The sequence below is a fragment of the Zingiber officinale genome, chromosome 7A (assembly GCF_018446385.1).
Source record: "Zingiber officinale cultivar Zhangliang chromosome 7A, Zo_v1.1, whole genome shotgun sequence".
Classification (NCBI taxonomy): domain Eukaryota; kingdom Viridiplantae; phylum Streptophyta; class Magnoliopsida; order Zingiberales; family Zingiberaceae; genus Zingiber; species Zingiber officinale.
In genome coordinates, this window is record NC_055998.1 from 110,937,821 (window position 1) to 110,955,878 (window position 18,058).

Sequence of the window (18,058 nt, forward strand, 5' to 3'; positions counted from 1 at the left end):
CGTTCCCACTTAACGTCATCCAGCAGGTATAATTTAGTTTTGAAATTTTTGTTCCATGGCTATATTTGTGTATGTGTGTATCTTATATGTGTGATGCACATGTTATAATAATTTAAGAAATTATTATACTTCCACTACTTGTTTATGAAATAAATTTTTAAAATACGCATAGAAACATCCAACATCAACCACCAAATTTCTTCGACATCTGTATCATGTCCTTCTCCTCTTATGTTGTGTTAGAGTTGGTTGAGAACATCGCCTTCCTTTTGCATAAAATGGCCTACTGAATTGGTACCTAACTCCTTTGAAGAGTCTTCTCAAGACTCGCCTCCACTCTCTCATCCAACTGCTCACATCTAGGAAAGATTTGATATCCTATTACCCCTATTCATTGATTTTTCCATTCTATGCAGGGACTGGGAGGAGTTCCACACACGGACCCTGATCAATTCCCAACCAGATTCTCAGTCTACCCATCTAAATGTCCTCCTTTACTAAGATATCCAACTGCATATAGCCCTCACCAGGACAAAGGCCATGGAGCAGATGCAAGTTCAGGCTGTGAGCGTGTTGGAGGCAACACTAGTCCAAAGATATTGAGTAATCTACATTGAACTTATCAATCTACACAAATGAGTGGCAGAGGCCGAGGCAGCTACAGAAAAAACTCTGGATCGGCTGAAGAATTCTAGGGTCAGAGGAGGAGATTAACCTAGGAAAAACCCTAGGACACTAAACTAGTCATCACACTCGTCTTCCTTCCTTTGTTTGGTATCTTCTCCTGACTAGCTTTGTATTTCATGTTCCCAAGAAATTAACATGTTTTTTCAAACTAGTGTGACATGTTTTTATTGGCACCCAAGTTCTAAATTTCTTATGAACAATGAAAGAAAATTTTCATAACTTGAGTGAATGATTTCTTAAAAATCATATGCATGTTTGCGATCTTTGATCTTAGTTCTGAATTTTTACCAACTCCAATTAAACTTGGCTCTTGATTATCAATGGATTGTACCGAGGGAGATGGATATATCGTCTCTTCAGGTGGGGCAGGAGAAAAACAATGTAGCAAAGATAAAGGAAGAAATCGATCAAGTTGCTTCTGCGAGAAGAATCTTCCCGACCCCAAAGAGTTACTGCAACTGAACACTATTTTGATGTATTAATCACATACGCTGCAAGCAGGTCTAAAAAGACATATGGCCTATAGCTAACTTGCCTTTTCTCATTCAAGGAAAGTAACACTTTTGTCTAAAATAATGGGTTTGAATGCACGTTTCTCACCTTATTCCCTTAAGTTGTAATAACGTCTTTTTCCTTAAGCTCGTAATGTAGAAACATTAACCCCCATACAAGTAGTCACTTTTGTTATTAAATCCCAACAATCCATTATGTGATATGCTTGTTTCACACTTAAATATCTAAATTTGACTTTAAACTTATCAAGGCATATGAATCCCGCTCAAATCCACCTCAAGACCCTTGTTTGCCTAGGAAGTTGAATATTAGGGGGTGTTTGGTTTAGGGGAATAGGAGTGGCAAATGGGAATGGGAATCATTGATCTGATGCGCTGTCCGAGCGCTGAGTCGACGGACACTGGGGGCGTGGCACGCTCCGCTGCTGATCCGACTGGTGGCGTAGATCTCCGGTGAACCTGCAAAGAAACCGAGCCGGGAGGAGTTTCCCGGCGATGACCCTCCGACGCTCAAGTCAGGCAACGAGAAATGAGAGAGACAACGTAACTGTGGCTACAGTGAGATCGCACATACCTTCGTCGACGTCTGGGGGTCCTTATATAGGACCCCGGGGAGGCACGGGCATGCTTCTCGATGCGTACACGCTTCTCCAAATATACCTTAACGAGCCCATGTCAGAAAAGTACCTCTGACATCATTCCGCAATCGTCCGAGCATATTCCGGATGTGACGGTGGAAGCTTCCATCGTATGATCCTGTGTACGGCTCGGCCGCCAACTCTGCTACCTGTCGGCGGCAGACGTCTCGAGGATGATGTTATCCCTTGTCTCCTTTGTCCTCTTGCGCTTCCTGTTTGTTCCAGGGTCGAGCAATTCGGCCGCTCGGCGGGCATATCACTTTTGCCTCGGTCGTATGCTCGGATGAGACTGCTCCTGCCTGTCTTTGTTGCCTTGTGCACCGGCCGAACGGACAGCCCGCTCGGCCATGAAACCTTTTTACCTTAAGCATCGGAAACCCGATCCCTAGTCAGGTTATCTTTCATTCAGCTCGGGGGATTCCCGGCCGGTCGGCCTTCTCAGTCCGGTCGGTCGGGTCTCAGGGTTGCATCTCTTGACCTTTAACCTCCACGTGTCGTTGACCTTCCACCAACGAGGATCCCTCGTCCTTACCACCGGATCATATGTCTCCCCCTCAAGTCTAGTCGAAGGAGGCGCTAAGTCCGACTGACTGGACAGCCGGTCGGCCTGCTTGATACCGCCCTGCTAGTCGGGAATGTTCCTCCTCACGACCGCTCGGCCTCTTCCAAGCACTGGCTTTGCTGTCGTGTCGACGGTCATCACTGGCGCCCTTCGGATCTCCTCGGGATTCGTGCAAATCTTCTCCATTAAGACTGAGCACGCGCGCTGTGCGCCGTAATGGCGCTTATTAAATGCGCCCCTATGACATGGTGCCACGTGGCGCCTCCGCTGGCGTCATCGTACGGCTCGGCGATATGTCCGATGGGACATCGACGGTTTGAAATGAACGGCCCGATGGGGGCCTTGATTCTTGTGACCTGCATCCAACGGTCGAGGTCGATCGGGCCCGACCTTATAAAGTCGTCACCTTCTTCCTCCGCCGCACCTTCGCCTTCACGTGTCCTGCAGCCTTTTTCGGTGCTTCAGCGTTCCGGCGACTCCGATTCTCCGTTTTCCGACGATTCCCCGCCGCCTTCCCTCGATCCCCAGCTTCTTTGTAAGGTTCCTCCGCCTTTCCTCTCTATTTCCCTCGTGTTTTTTTTGTCAAGTTCTTATCTTCTGGTCACTGTCCCCTTCATCATCTTCTTCCTTCTGTCGTGTGTCTTTTTCTTGCCTTTTGCTTTCTTTCCCGGTCGGACAATGGCTAGTTCTTCCTGACCCGCAGACCTCACTTTGGGCCCCTGGTATACCACCATGGAGTCTCGCTTCGATCAGCGCGACGCCGAGGCCTTGCTTATGGTTATGATATTCCGTCCGACTTTGAACTAGTTCTACCCTCACCATCCGCTCAGCCTCACAAACCGCCGAGCGGAGCTATCTGTTTTTTCCGCGACCAATTCACAGTCGGTCTGCGGTTTCCTCTCCACCCCTTCTTCGTCGACGTTTGCAATTTCTTTGGTCTTCCGCTCGCCCAATTAGTTCCCAATACTTTTCGCCTTTTGTGTGGAGTGGTGGTACTGTTCAAGATACACCACATTCCTCTCCGCCCGGAAATTTTTTATTATTTTTATTATCCTAAGCAGTCCGAGCTGGGTACCTATCTATTCCAGGCTTGGCCCGGTCTAGTCTTCTTTGATAAACTTTCCTCCTCCAATAAACACTGGAAGGAGTATTACTTTTATCTTCGTCTTCCCGAGTGGGCTCCCTTCCGAACCAAATGGCAGGTCGGACTGCCTACTTCTCCCGAGCTAAAAAGATTTAAGACCCGACCGGACTATCTCGAGGCCGCGAACATGTTCGCCGGTCTGAAGCTCGATATCAACAAGCTTCTGCCTGAAGGCGTGCTGTATATATTTAGCCTGAGTCCGAGCCGTACTCCACTCCCGAGCAGCTTCGGTAAGAATTTCACTTGCGCACGTACTTTGAGTGCTAACTTATTTTCTTCTTTTTCCTTTGCAGCAAATATCGTCATGGAGTCCGTGATGCTCGGGATTTTGAAGAGGAAAGCTGAGGCGCTTGAGGCGGCAGCCGCCAAGGAGATGGAGCAACTGGGCATCACCCCGGTCAGCTCTCACGAGGGTGAGAGCGAGACAAACGCGGAAGAGTCGGTCGCTCAGGCCTCCCCCATGGAGGTAACGGGAGGCGCTACGTCAAATAGGGAAACGGTCGTCCAAGAAGAAGGCTCTGATCGGGAAGACGAGCGACCGCTCAGACAAAAAAGGCTCTGGACGGAGGCACCGTTGTGATCGTCTACTTCTGCTGTTCGCGTATCCGAGCGGGCGGGATCCGATTCTCGTGGGAAAACTCCAATAGTGGAGGCATTATCCTCCGATCGGACTCCGTCTCAACTAAACCTGCCCGCCAACCCTATTGAGGCTGTGCCGGTCAGCACTCTTCCACCTGCCCCCCGCCGGGTCCAGCGTTCGGCTATTTTGTCCAAGTTCTTCGCCCCGGCCTCTGCTCCCTCTGCATCTGCTCACACGTCTCCCGGCCGGAGCCGCACCATCAGGGCCACCCTGCACCTTCCCACCGAGGAGCTTTTGCCCGAGTCTGATTGGTCGACTGCGCCCGAGCATATGATCACCATGAAGGGGCCCCTCGCCGAGATGTGGGCCGATGCTCGGGCCCGTGTTGCGATGATTTCGCTCGGTAACCTGGCCAACAACCAAATGCAGCAGGCCACTGGGGTAGGTGTGTTTTCTTCCGAAGTCCTTTACGCCCTCTTTCCGATCGGCTATCAATACTCTTGTTTATGTCAGAGATGGGTGGAGGAGATCGCTGTCTCCAATCGACTGGCCATGGTGGACGAAGAGCTGAAGAGGCTAAAGAGTTCGAGCGACCCGTCCTCCCAGGGCCCCTCATATGCCGAGCTGCAGAAAGAGCTCAAGAAAGCCAAATATTTGTTGGAGGCTGAGCAAAAGAAGACGGCCGACCAGACCTATACTCTGGCCGAACTCGAAAAATAGGTCAAAAGTCTTGACCGGAAAATAAGCCTTGCCACCGATCGGAAGAAGACGGCCATCGTCGATCTGGAGAAGAAAAACGCCGAGGCGCGGGGACTGGAGCAATGAGTTAAAGAGTTGATGGAGCATCTGGACGGCGAGAAGGCGGGCCGCTCGGGGGAGGCGACCAAACACAAGGACGAACTGAAGACCTTGCAGGAGGCTCTTGAAGCTTCCCGAGCGGTCTTCAAGGACTATCAAGAGGCTGAGCCCAGCCGGGTCGCAACCCTGAAGCTACAGCACATTGATAACCATGATTTTACTGCATTATTTTGATTTATTTATGCATTGTTTTGATGTTGGTTTCATAGTTTAAATCATGGTTACATTACATTTTTGTGCATTGCATAGATTTTGGACTTAATTGCAAATTATATTATTTTGGTGTTATTTGATGCTAATATTTGATTCTTATTTTGTAGACATCAAAGGATCTTAGATTTGGATCTATTTGGACCGAAATTGGGCTCGATTCAGAGTTGAAACAAGAAGATCAAGCTTTGGGTTGATTTGGGCCGTTCATCAAGAATAGGACAGATCTGGACCATCCGTTGAATATCTGGCCGATCCAACTTAATGGGGAGCAGATCTAAGCCATTGATAAAGATCCAGAAGTTTTGATCCAGATCTGAGTTCATCCAGCCATTGATCCAGCCGGATTAATCTGGGCCGTTCATTGAAGATCGGCAGATCTGGGCCATCCAGTGATGATCTGATCCATCCGACCTACGGGAGGGTAGATCCAGACCCTAGATCAACATCAGTACCTTCGGATCAGAATTTGGATGACTTTTCACCGTTGATTTAGCCCGGAATCATCTCAGCCGTCCGATCAGATCCAGATCTGATTTAAATAGAAGCTACAAGAGCTACAGTGCCTTCGTCGAATCCTCCACGCACAGCAGCTTCGTCCCCGCAACATTTCTCCGGATTCCGACCCCTTTCTCTTCTCCAATCGATCTCTCAAGCTTCAATCTCGGTGGTAAGCTTCTCAGCGGTGTTATCCCGATCTTCTGGAGTCATCGGAGGGTGTTCTCTCTGGTGGAATTTGGCTTGCGGCATCTCCCTGTTTCACCTCAGATTTGACGGTGGTCCTCCAAATCTGAGCTCCGATTCCCATCAGCAACATTCGGAGGTGGTCTTCCGGTGTTCCTGAGCTTCACTCGACGTTCATCCGCGTTCCACAGCCTTCCATCAGATCCAAAGGCAGATTTCCAGATTTTCGGCATTTTCTTGGGTTTAGGGTTGTTTCAGCTCATCAGGGGTGGTCCGTCGGTGTTTTTAAACCTTCCTTGAGCTGATACGCAGCTGAGACGATCCACTGAGGTTCGAAATTGGGTGGTCTCGATTTTGGCCTCTTGTGTGACGGCTTGAGTGTGAAGTTTGGTGAGATTGGTTGCGAGTTGGATTGGTTAGGGTTTAGTTCACTTTTCTTATTGTTTTATAGCTTAGACAGATTTCTTTTAATGTTCGTTATATTTTTATGCAAGTAGTTAGCATTTCTTTCCTTGTTGAAGCTTAGTTTAAGTTTTATTTGTGCTTGGTTAATTGTTAGTGTTTAAGTGCTAAATTAGGTTTACATTTTGCTTTAGATCAGATTTATTTTAGTCTCGTAATTTCATCCTTAGTTTGATGTGTGTTGATGGATTTATCACAACGTAGTGTGACAATGCGTAATGATTTGTTCATTGGCACATAGTTATGTTTCACTCTTGCTTTAGATTAATTTCTTAATTGCTGTGTTTTTCCTCTGTTAGATTTAGATTTAAAGCTTTTAAACCCCCAACTCCATTTTTATATCGAAAACCCCAAAAAAATAGGAATAAAAGGCAATCCTAAATTACATTCTACCATTGGTTCCTCGGATCGATCCTGGGCTCGTTACTACAACGTTAATGTGAAATTAAGGGGTTTAGTGGAAAATACATTTGTACAATTTGATTAGCGGATGTGACAGATCGCACTACATCAAATTTTGACGTCGTTGCCGGGGAAATTGTAATATGCAATGTTTGGTAATTTTAGGATTGTTGTTTTGATTGCTTTCATGTTTATATATCCATGTGTTTGATTTTATTTGTTCTCGAGTCTTCTGATTTTATTTGCTAGTTGTTGTGTAAGAACAGGAGATTCTATTTGACCATGGATCCATTTTATCCGTATTTTGGAGATGGGATGGAGAATTATTTTTATCAGCCTCAGACTCAGTTCTATCAGTCCTACCTACCTATGGAGCAACGGAATAGGTATGAGGATGCACAAGAACAAATTGAAGAATCAATGTGGAAATGCAATGAAGTTATGCAACAAATGAGAGAGCATTAAGAGCAACAATTTGCAAGGATACAAAATATTCAGAGTCAATTGGATTAGATAGCACCATCTATTAATCAGTTACAAGCACAAAGAGCTAGTGAAGAGGTGGATTGTGGAGATCTTGTCAGGCCTGACACTACTTCTATTTCTTCACAACAATTTTCTAGTTTTATTTGTGATGATGTAGTTGTTCAGATTTCTGATTCTACTGATAGTGTTGCTTTAGATGTTGTTGAAGATGCAGGTATTGTTGCAGAAAATGATATAAGTGTAGGGGAGTGCTTACTGGAAGCATTACCTCAAGAATCACCAAGAATGGAGGATGTAAGTGTAGGGACTTGTGCTATGGAGCCAAGCACCCAAGAATCACTACATGAAGTTGAACATTCACCTGAACTGGAGTTTGAGCATTTATTTGAGGAGAAAGAGATAACAAACACCACTCCAGGTACCTCTCAAGATGACAAGGTGAGTATTTTGTGTAATTTTTCAAAAAATTTTATTGAGGTACCAATTGTTGATTTTATTAGTTGTGATGCAATTCTTGATATATATTTTACCCACATTAATATTCTCCTATTTTCTTTTTACCCCACATGTGTGTGGGAGGTGTTTTCTTTTATTGATGTGGTAGGAGAAATTAAGCTTCCGGAGTAGGTGCTTAAACTGAACTGACTTAGACCTCCGGAGAGAATTTTGAAGGGAAAAAGGATTAATAAGAAGAATTTAAGTGGAACCATGATTACTCCACTTCCGGGGTGGCTACTACTTCTAAACCTTCTTCAACCACCGAGAATTAAAGGGGAGTTAGTTCCAATTTAGCTTTCTTTTGCATTTTAATTTGCGCTTTGTATCTAATAAATTCGTTATACATTTCTTTGGTTTCATACTTTGCATTTGCACTTTGTTTTTACATTTGGCATTTTACTTTCATACTTTGCATTTTGTTTAGTATATAGCATGTCATTTGAATAAAAGTCTCCATGAATTGTTTAGTGATACTTTTAGGATGGTAAAAGTCTCTTAAATTTGATCATCAAATTTAGGTCATTTGACATGATTGGATGCTTTTCTTGCATATTATTGGTTAATTTGGTGGTGGATTCCAATTTGATTAGTTGAGCTTGATTGCATAAAAATACCTAGAGAGGGCCACTTTAAGCCTAATCACTATTTTATCTTTGTGTGGCATGCACTCATAGCAATTGAAACTCTAGAACTTGCTTATTTTCTTTTCAAAGTCACAATAGCATATTTGTGCATGGTGATAGAGGATATTTGTCATTTTGCTCCAACATATTTTCCATTTCCTTCTCCATAATTTTCTTGAAACATTTTCATCTAGCATTCTTATTCTTGATCTTCTTTGCTTGTCATTCATTTCAATGAGAGTTTTGGGTGATTAGCTTGATGAGTGATTGACTAGATGGACAAAGGATAAAGTGTGGGGGAGGTGTATGAATTCTGTACAATCCGGAAATGGATCAAGGTTTGGAAATTATTTGAGCAAGGGCTGATTTTAGGAGGTGTTTATGGTGCAAAACTCTGAAAATTCATTTGTGGAAGAATGACTCTAATGTTCTATGCTAAATGTGTCCATTTCTTGAGTTTTATCATGTTAAGAGCAAGCTACAATTGTTTTGAATCTTAAAACTTGGTACTATGTTAATACATTCAAAACTCTAGGAGACATATGTGGCAAGAAGATGTTGATGTGCTTAATCTGCAGAAAGATGTGAAATGAAGCTGAAATCTGCATGTGCTGAAATTAAGTATTGATGAAGAACTGAATTTATGAAGTTGTTTGAATCTGAAACATTGTTCTAAGTAGAAATTGTAGGAGAAATATGTGGAAGCCTAATGCTGAATAATTCTGATTGAATTGGTGTGGCTGCTGGGATTTCTGAAATTCTTAAATGGGTTGCTGAATTCTAGTTCAAATAAGGAATCCTAAGAGTCATGTAGTAATTACTCCACCAGATCCTGAAATCTGCTATTGTTTTGAAATTCTGATTCAAGAAGTTAAAAAGGGTAAGGATCATCTACAAGTGTAGAAAAGAATAACCTGAAATGAAGTGGCTGATTTTGCTGATTGGGAGTTTGATAAAAAAAAGTATCAGGATTCATGAATAACCAATTGCATGCCAAGCTTCCTTTACAGAAGCACCTCCCATTTTGTTGCTAATGGATAACCAAATCTTTAGAAAATATTTCTCATGATATGGGTCTACAATTTCATAGAGTTCGAATTCCTGAAGTTGAATCCTATTTCTGATCAGTTTTACATTTTCATTACAGCAAAGAATTCAGAAACATGTTGTGTGCCAAGTTTCTTTGCATATTTTTGATTCAATGGAAAACTTGAGCAGGGAGTGCAGAATTTTTTTTATGTAGCTTGATATGGAAATGGAAAGATTTGCATGCTACATTTTGTTTAGTTATGAACCTTGAAGCTCTACTGTGAAGTTTATGTGAAGAATCTGGATATGAGGAAGATTGGAATTGCAAGAGTGTTGTACCAATACAATTGAATTTCACATCTATGGCAGAGTGGAATTGAGTATAGTAGAGCTGAAGAATTTGAAATGAGCAGGAGCTGAGTTGTACTGTAACAAATAGTATCCTTGCTTGGTGGCCTTTTCAACTTATGAACAGCATTTCAGAGTGAAGGATCACTGAAACAATACAAGAAAATCAGAAATGGAGCTGAAACAGAATTCTTTACATGTGTACCAAGTTACCAATCTGGATACTTGACAGCACACTTGAAGCATGAGAAGAAATAAAGAAGGTAAAGGTGGATTCCAAGTGGGAAGTGAAACTAAATTCAAAGAATGGAATCAAAATGAGATGTTGCTGAAATGGACAGTGATACAAGAAGTCAAGATGCTGCACGAATTTACACTTACACAAATAAGGGGAATTACTCATGAACTGATTGGAAGAAGAGAAGCTTAAGGAATGAGGAACCAAAAGACTTTTGAATTTCCAGCTTTCAGAAACAATCCAGCAGCAAGGTGAGGATCAGAAACAGTATCAAATCTGTAGAAGTTAAGGAATCTGAATTGATGTATCAGTTACCATTACTTGTGTGCCAAGTGTTTCTATTGTGCTTAAAGAAATGGTATTCTACCTTCCATGGCATCAACAAAATAAAAAATAAAAAAAGATGAAAGTCAGAAAAATTTTTTTCTGGACACAGAAATTCAGAAGCAGGAGGTTTTTGTAGTTACTGAAATTTGACTTAAATGGACCATAATTCGGAATTCAATTGGTGGGTAACATTTAATCAGTGAAGCACTTGAGCATTGCATCATTTACTCTGAAAAGTTGAAGAAAAGGGCAACATTTGACACTCCAAAACAGAGAGGTTAAAAGCTGGAAACAGAATTCAGGAAAGAAATGGTATCAAGCTTGAAGTTGGAATCTCCACAAAGCAGGAATGACAGTACAATATCTGCAAATCTACATTAAATTATGGAAGATTATGGAAGTGTAGATGTCAATTCTTGAAACTACCTTGAATCAAATTCTTGAAACTGAAGCTTTGAACTAATTATCTGAACAACTATTTGTTTAGAATCTGGTTTATGAGACTAGTTTCTGAACCTTATTTTTGAACTGATGAAATGCAAACAAGGATGTCCAATAGAGGAAGCCCTAACTAATGAAAGTATCAAGAGTGAATTTCTGAAGTTGAAGTGCCTAAGAATGGATCAGTTTTCTGAAATTCTGCTGCAAGGATGAGAACTGAACTTGGAAATGCAGAAACTGTTGAAGGTTGAGTTGGTATTGCCGTCAAGGAGATCTGAGCCGTGAGTTAGCTGGAATTTGACTCTCCATTCTTATGTAAGGAGTGAATCCTAAGTTGCAACGAATTTTAAGAGAGATTTTGAAGTAAAACCAGAATCAAGCTAATACCTGAACTTAAAGCTTCAATTCTGGTGCAATTTTCTTCAAATTCAGTTTTCTGCAGTTTTCCTGCAGTTTTAATTTAATGCAGAATGCAGTTGTCTTCTCAAATTTTCTTCAGTTTGTTCTTCATTACTAGGCAAGAGCAATACTGGAAGAGATTAGCAAAGAAAAAAAGTTGTAAAAGGGTTGAATTGAAGAGCGGTGCCAATCTGCAATTTGAATTATTTGAGCTGGAATGAACTGAATTTTAGATGTTGTTTATTGAATGCTTAATAAGATGTTGTAGGGAGGTTAAAACTTCAAGGATTGGTCAGTGAATTCAAAGAAATCAGAAATGGAATGCTGAATTGTGCCAATTCTTTGTGCTGTTTCTGAATTACTGAAATTTTGGATTCAAGGTCAAAACAATTGAGTGTCAAATGAGTTCCTTACCTAGTTCCAATCCTTCTGAACCAAGCCCAAATATCTCCAAATTCAGAATTCTGAAACGTGGAGACTGAAGAACAGAATGCAGAATCAGCTGCAATTCTGAAATTTCTGGGTCTGCAGATTTTGAAGAGAGCAGGATACTAGTATGTGCACAGCAGATTTTATGCTATTATGTGCTGAAATTTCAGAAATGGCTTCTGGAGTTTTGTTCAAATTAAACAGAAATCTGTTTCTGCATCTTCTTACTGTTTCATTCCCAGAAATAAGCTAACTTGAGATATCTTTAACTATCAGTAATGCAGGAAGTTTTTGAGTTTAAATCTGAAATTTGAAACAACCTTCTTGAGATCTTTTGAAGTTGATTTCTCTTTCCAAATTTCTGATAGAAGCTGTAATGTTCAGAAATGGAGAGTTAGATATCAGAATTTTAAGGATTTTGTGATCTTATCAAGTTACTGAAACTTAAGAAAATCTAGCAAAATCTTTTAGTTGAACTCAAGTTGCTGTAATGTTCAGAAAACATTGGCTAGAATTGAAGGTCTAGAAAATTCTTACACTGGTCAGTTCTGGATTTTATGTAGAAGCTGCATTTCAGTTTTTAAATCAGTAAGTGACAATGCATTTTAAGTGGCAAACTTGTGCTGATGATGTTGATTCCAAAGGGCTATGTGAGCTGTTTCTATGTGCCAAACGTTGATGCTGTCCTTATCAGATTGGATCTGATGTGAATGATACCCTTTGCTAAACTTAATTCTTCTTGTTTCAAGTAAAATTCCTTCAATTATGAGTATCAAATTTCCGAAACTGAAATTCTAAATTGCATTTACTATGCTAGAGCAAAACTGTTGGTGATTAGAAAAGGAAAAGAGTTGGGAATGTTAAAAAATTGTTGAACTGCTGGAATTTTGTAAAATGGCAGCATTTAGAATGTAATGGCACATCTAGAATTTTGAAATTGGATGTGGAATGCTAGATATGGAATCAGAGCCTAGCTGTAATGATCAGGAAAAGCTGTAATGATATGAATTCTTGCTGAATTTGAGGTTTTGAATCAAGTTTCTTAGTTATTTGAGTTCTAAAGAAAGAAAAGGGTAAAGAGAAGATAGAAACAGAGAAGAAGATGAAAGTCTGCAGCATGAAGTGGCTTCAAGAGTGTTGAGTTTTTGGATACATGTTGTGTTTAATTGCTCGAGACGGGCAATACTTTAAGTGTGGGGGGAGGAAGCTCTTCTCCATGAGGTGATTTGAGATTATTTTTGAGCTTTCAAAATGCTGAAATTGAAATGAAAAAAAAACAGTGAAGAAAAAATGTTGGCAAATCAAGAGTGTATCAAATGTGGAGATAGAGTATCAAGAATTTCGGATTGCCATCAAATTGAAGGGGAGGTTAGCTTGATACTTTGAATTGGTTGAAACAAATGGTATTCATCTCTTTTTACATCAAATGGGTCAACTCATCAAGTAAATTCCTTCCATACTCTCATTCTCTTCATTGATGCCTTTTCTTTTGTCTACTACATTCACTTCACTCGTTCTTTTTGTTTCCATTTCAATTCTTCATGATAAATTCCTTTTGATTCATGTATGCTATGTTTATAGTGGTGGAGAATTAGAAAATAAGCAAGCTTATGGTAGTGAAATGTTGTGAGTTGTATTTAGTGAACTCCACATATATGCAATTTTGAGTGTGAGAGTTAGAATAGGTAAATCCCTTGAGAGAGTGCAATTTGCTTAATTTTTCAATTGGATTGAAACTATCATACCTACTGATTATTGTTTGGATTGTATTCATGATTGTTAGTGATCTTTAGATGATCTTACTTAAATTCTTTTTACCATTTTTAGGTATTGCTAGAGAAATTTCTATGAAGATGATTTTTAGTTTTCTTTACTTGCACGGGACGTTCAAGACTAAGTGTGGGGGATTTGGTAACCATGATTTTACTGCATTATTTTGATTCATTTATGCATGGTTTTGATGTTGGTTTCATAGTTTAAATCATTGTTACATTACATTTTTGTGCATTGCATAGATTTTGGACTTAATTGCAAATTATATTATTTTGGTGTTATTTGATGCTAATATTTGATTCTTATTTTGTAGGCATCAAAGGATCTTAGATTTGGATCTATTTGGACCGAAATTGGGCTCGAATCAGAGTTGAAACAAGAAGATCAAGCTTTGGGTTGATTTGGGCCGTTCATCAAGAATAGGACAGATCTGGACCATCCGTTGAAGATCTGGCCGATCCAACTTAATGGGGAGCAGATCTAAGCCATTGATGAAGATCCAGAAGTTTTGATCCAGATCTGAGTTCATCCAGCCATTGATCCAGCCGGATTAATCTGGGCCGTTCATTGAAGATCGGCAGATCTGGGCCATCCAGTGATGATCTGATCGATCCGACCTACGGGAGGGTAGATCCAGACCCTAGATCAACATCAGTACATTCGGATCAGAATTTGGATGACTTTTCACCGTTGATTTAGCCCAGAATCATCTCAGCCGTCCGATCAGATCCAGATCTGATTTAAATAGAAGCTACAAGAGCTACAGTGCCTTCGTCGAATCCTCCACGCACAGCAGCTTCGTCCCCGCAGCATTTCTCCGGATTCCGACCCCTTTCTCTTCTCCAATCGATCTCTTAAGCTTCAATCTCGGTGGTAAGCTTCTCAGCGGTGTTATCCCGATCTTCTGGAGTCATCGGAGAGTGTTCTCTCTGGTGGAATTTGACTTGTGGCATCTCCCTGTTTCACCTTAGATTTGGCGGTGGTCCTCCAAATCTGAGCTCCGATTCCCATCAGCAACATTCGGAGGTGGTCTTCCGGTGTTCCTGAGCTTCACTCGACGTTCATCCGCGTTCCACAGCCTTCCATCAGATCCAAAGGCAGATTTCTAGATTTTCGACATTTTCTTGGGTTTAGGGTTGTTTCAGCTCATCAGGGGTGGTCCGTCGGTGTTTTTAAACCTTCCTTGAGCTGATACGCAGCTGAGACGATCCACTGAGGTTCGAAATTGGGTGGTCTCGATTTTGGCCTCTTGTGTGACGGCTCGAGTGTGAAGTTTGGTGAGATTGGTTGCGAGTTGGATTGTTTAGGGTTTAGTTCACTTTTCTTATTGTTTTATAGCTTAGACAGATTTCTTTTAATGTTCGTTATATTTTTATGCAAGTAGTTAGCATTTCTTTCCTTGTTGAAGCTTAGTTTAAGTTTTATTTGTGCTTGGTTAATTGTTAGTGTTTAAGTGCTAAATTAGGTTTACATTTTGCTTTAGATCAGATTTATTTTAGTCTCGTAATTTCATCCTTAGTTTGATGTGTGTTGATGGATTTATCACAACGTAGTGTGACAATGCGTAATGATTTGTTCATTGGCACATAGTTATGTTTCACTCTTGCTTTAGATTAATTTCTTAATTGCTGTGTTTTTCCTCTGTTAGATTTAGATTTAAAGCTTTTAAACCCCCCCAACTCCATTTTTATATCGAAAACCCCAAAAAAAATGGGAATAAAAGATAATCCTAAATTACATTCTACCATTGGTTCCTCGGATCGATCCTGGGCTCGTTAATACAACGTTAATGTGAAATTAAGGGGTTTAGTGGAAAATACATTTGTACAATTTGATTAGCGGATGTGACAGATTCGTCTTATCACACATCCGCTCAAACGAATTTTCTCAGAAGGTCTGCGAGCGGATGTATACTACCTTTGAGTTGGCCATTGACGCCACGACGGACTATCTGAAGTCCAAGGGTCAACTTCCCAACTCCGCTACCATCCCGGCCGAAGACTACGCGGCGCTCCTTTCTTCCATCCCGAAGACCGTTTATGATTTCGTTGAATAAAGTGTTTTTTGTAATCCTTCCGACCGGCTCTAATGGCCTGAATTTTAATGAAGATATGTCGTCCTTTTGTTAGCTTACTCTTTTTTTTTCGTTAAATCACCAATGCCTGTGTCTTCCGATCAGAGCGCGACCTACCGTCGTTCGCGTCCCGCACCTTTCCTTCTCGTTAATCGTCTCTCGTCCTGCCCTCTGCGCTCTCGAAGGGAATTTTTCACAAAGTATTTTCTGTTAGCTTACTCTTTTTTTTTTTTGTTAAATCACCAATGCCTGTGTCTTCCGATCAGAGCGCGACCTACCGTCGTTCGCGTCCCGCACCTTTCCTTCTCGTTAATCGTCTCTCGTCCTGCCCTCTGCGCTCTCGAAGGGAATTTTTCACGAAGTATTTTCTGTAACTAGACCGCTCGTCTGAACACACCCACTTCTTTAAATGGAATTCCCGTTAGATGTTCGCGAAGTACCTTTGGTAACTTGGTTGATCGACCGCTCGACTCACAGGTCGACCTTTTTATTATCTTCTTCTGGCCGGGGGGTTTATAGTCGTCGGTTCGACTCTAAGGTTTAACGTCGCTGCTCGATGGTCTTCAGGCCGGAGGGTTTATAGTCGTCGGCTCGACTCTAAGATTTAACGTCGCTGCTCGACGGTTTTCAAGCCGGGGGGTTTATAGTCGCCGGTCCGACTCTAAGATTTAACGTCGCTGCTCGACGGTCTTCAAGCCGGGGGGTTTATAGTCACCGGTTCGACTCTAAGATTTAACGTCGCTGCTCGACGGTCTTCAAGCCGGGGGGTTTATAGTCGCCGGTCCGACTCTAGAGTTTAACGTCGCCGCTCGACGGTCTTCAAGCCGGGGGGTTTATAATCATCGGTTCGACTCTAAGATTTAACGTCGCTGCTCGACGGTCTTCAAGCCGGGGAGTTTATAGTCGCTGGTCCGACTCTAGAGTTTAACGTCGCCGCTCGACGGTCTTCAAGCAGGGGGGTTTATAGTCGCCGGTCCGACTCTAGAGTTTAACGTCGCCGCTCGACGGTCTTCATGCCGGGGGGTTTATAGTCGCCGGTTCGACTCTAAGATTGAACGTCGCTGCTCTACGGTCTTCCGGCCGGAGGGTTTATAGTCGCCGGTTCGACTCTAAGATTTAACGTTACTGCTCGGCGGTCTTCAAGCCGGGGGGTTTATAGTCGCCGGTTCGACTCTAAGATTTAACGTCGCTGCTCGACGGTCTTCCGGCCGGAGAGTTTATAGTTGTCGGCCCGACTCTAAGATTTAACGTCGCTGCTCGACGGTCTTCAAGCCGAGGGGTTTATAGTCGCCGGTTCGACTCTAAGATTTAACGTCGCTGCTCGACGGTCTTCAAGCCGGGGGGTTTATAGTCGCCGGTCCGACTCTAGAGTTTAACGTCGCCGCTCGACGGTCTTCAAGCCGGGGGGTTTATAGTCGCCAGTTCGACTCTAAGATTTAACGTTGCTGCTCGACGATCTCCAAGCTCGACGGTCTTCAAGCCGGGGGATTTATAGTCGCCGGTCCGACTCTAGAGTTTAACATCGCCGCTCGACGGTCTTCAAGCCAGGGGGTTTATAGTCGCCGATCTGACTCTAGAGTTTAACGTCGCCGCTCGACGATCTTCATATAGTTTGCCGTTCGACGATTTAACGCTTAGACTCTTCACGATTTTTCTTATCTTCAATCCTGCAACCGAAGGGTTCATACGAACGGAACGTACATGAAATGATTTACACTGGTGCACCTTTTATCCAGCCGGTACGGCAGAGTTTATAGTCGCCGGCCCGACTCTAAGATTTAACGTCGCTGCTCGACGGTCTTCAAGCCGGGGGGTTTATAGTCGCCGGTTCGACTCTAAGATTTAACGTCGCTGCTCGACGGTCTTCAAGCCGGGGGGTTTATAGTCGCCGGTTCGACTCTAAGATTTAACGTCGCTGCTCGACGGTCTTCAAGCCGGGGGGGTTTATAGTCGCCAGTTCGACTCTAAGATTTAACGTCGCTGCTCGACGGTCTTCAAGCTCGACGGTCTTCAAGCCGGGGGATTTATAGTCGCCGGTCCGACTCTAGAGTTTAACGTTGCCGCTCGACGATCTTCAAGCCAGGGGGTTTATAGTCGCCGATCCGACTCTAGAGTTTAACGTCGCCGCTCGAGGGTCTTCAAGCCGGGGGTTTATAGTCGCCGGTTCGACTTTAAGATTTAACGTCGCTGCTTGACGGTCTTCCGGCCGGAGGGTTTATAGTTGCCGGTTCGACTCTAAGATTTAACGTTGCAACTTGACGGTTTTCAAGCCAGGGGGTTTATAGTCGCCGGTTCGACTCTAAGATTTAACGTCGCTGCTCGACGGTCTTCCCGTCGGAGAGTTTATAGTCGCCGGCCTGACTCTAAGATTTAATGTCGCTGCTCGACGGTCTTCAAGCCGGGGGGTTTATAGTCGCCAGTTCGACTCTAAGATTTAACGTCGCTCAACGGTCTTCAACAATGAGCTTATAGCTTGGTTAATATACGCCCGGCCGAACGGTACGGGGTCTTCGACATCGAGCATGTGGCTCGGATAATATACGCCCGGCCAAACGGCATGGGGTCTTCGACATCGAGCATGTGGCTCGGATAATATACGCCCAGCCGAACGGCACGGGAAATATACGCCCGGCCGAACGGCACGGGGTCTTTGA

General features: G+C 42.9%; 1 long non-coding RNA gene across 1 annotated transcript; it reads left to right on the top strand.

Moving 5' to 3' along the window:
- Positions 1-242: 242 nt before the first annotated feature.
- LOC122000376 lies at positions 243-906 on the top strand. The gene is made up of 2 exons (XR_006117113.1): positions 243-294; positions 417-906. It is a non-coding gene; the product is annotated as an uncharacterized LOC122000376 (long non-coding RNA).
- Positions 907-18,058: the final 17,152 nt, after the last annotated feature.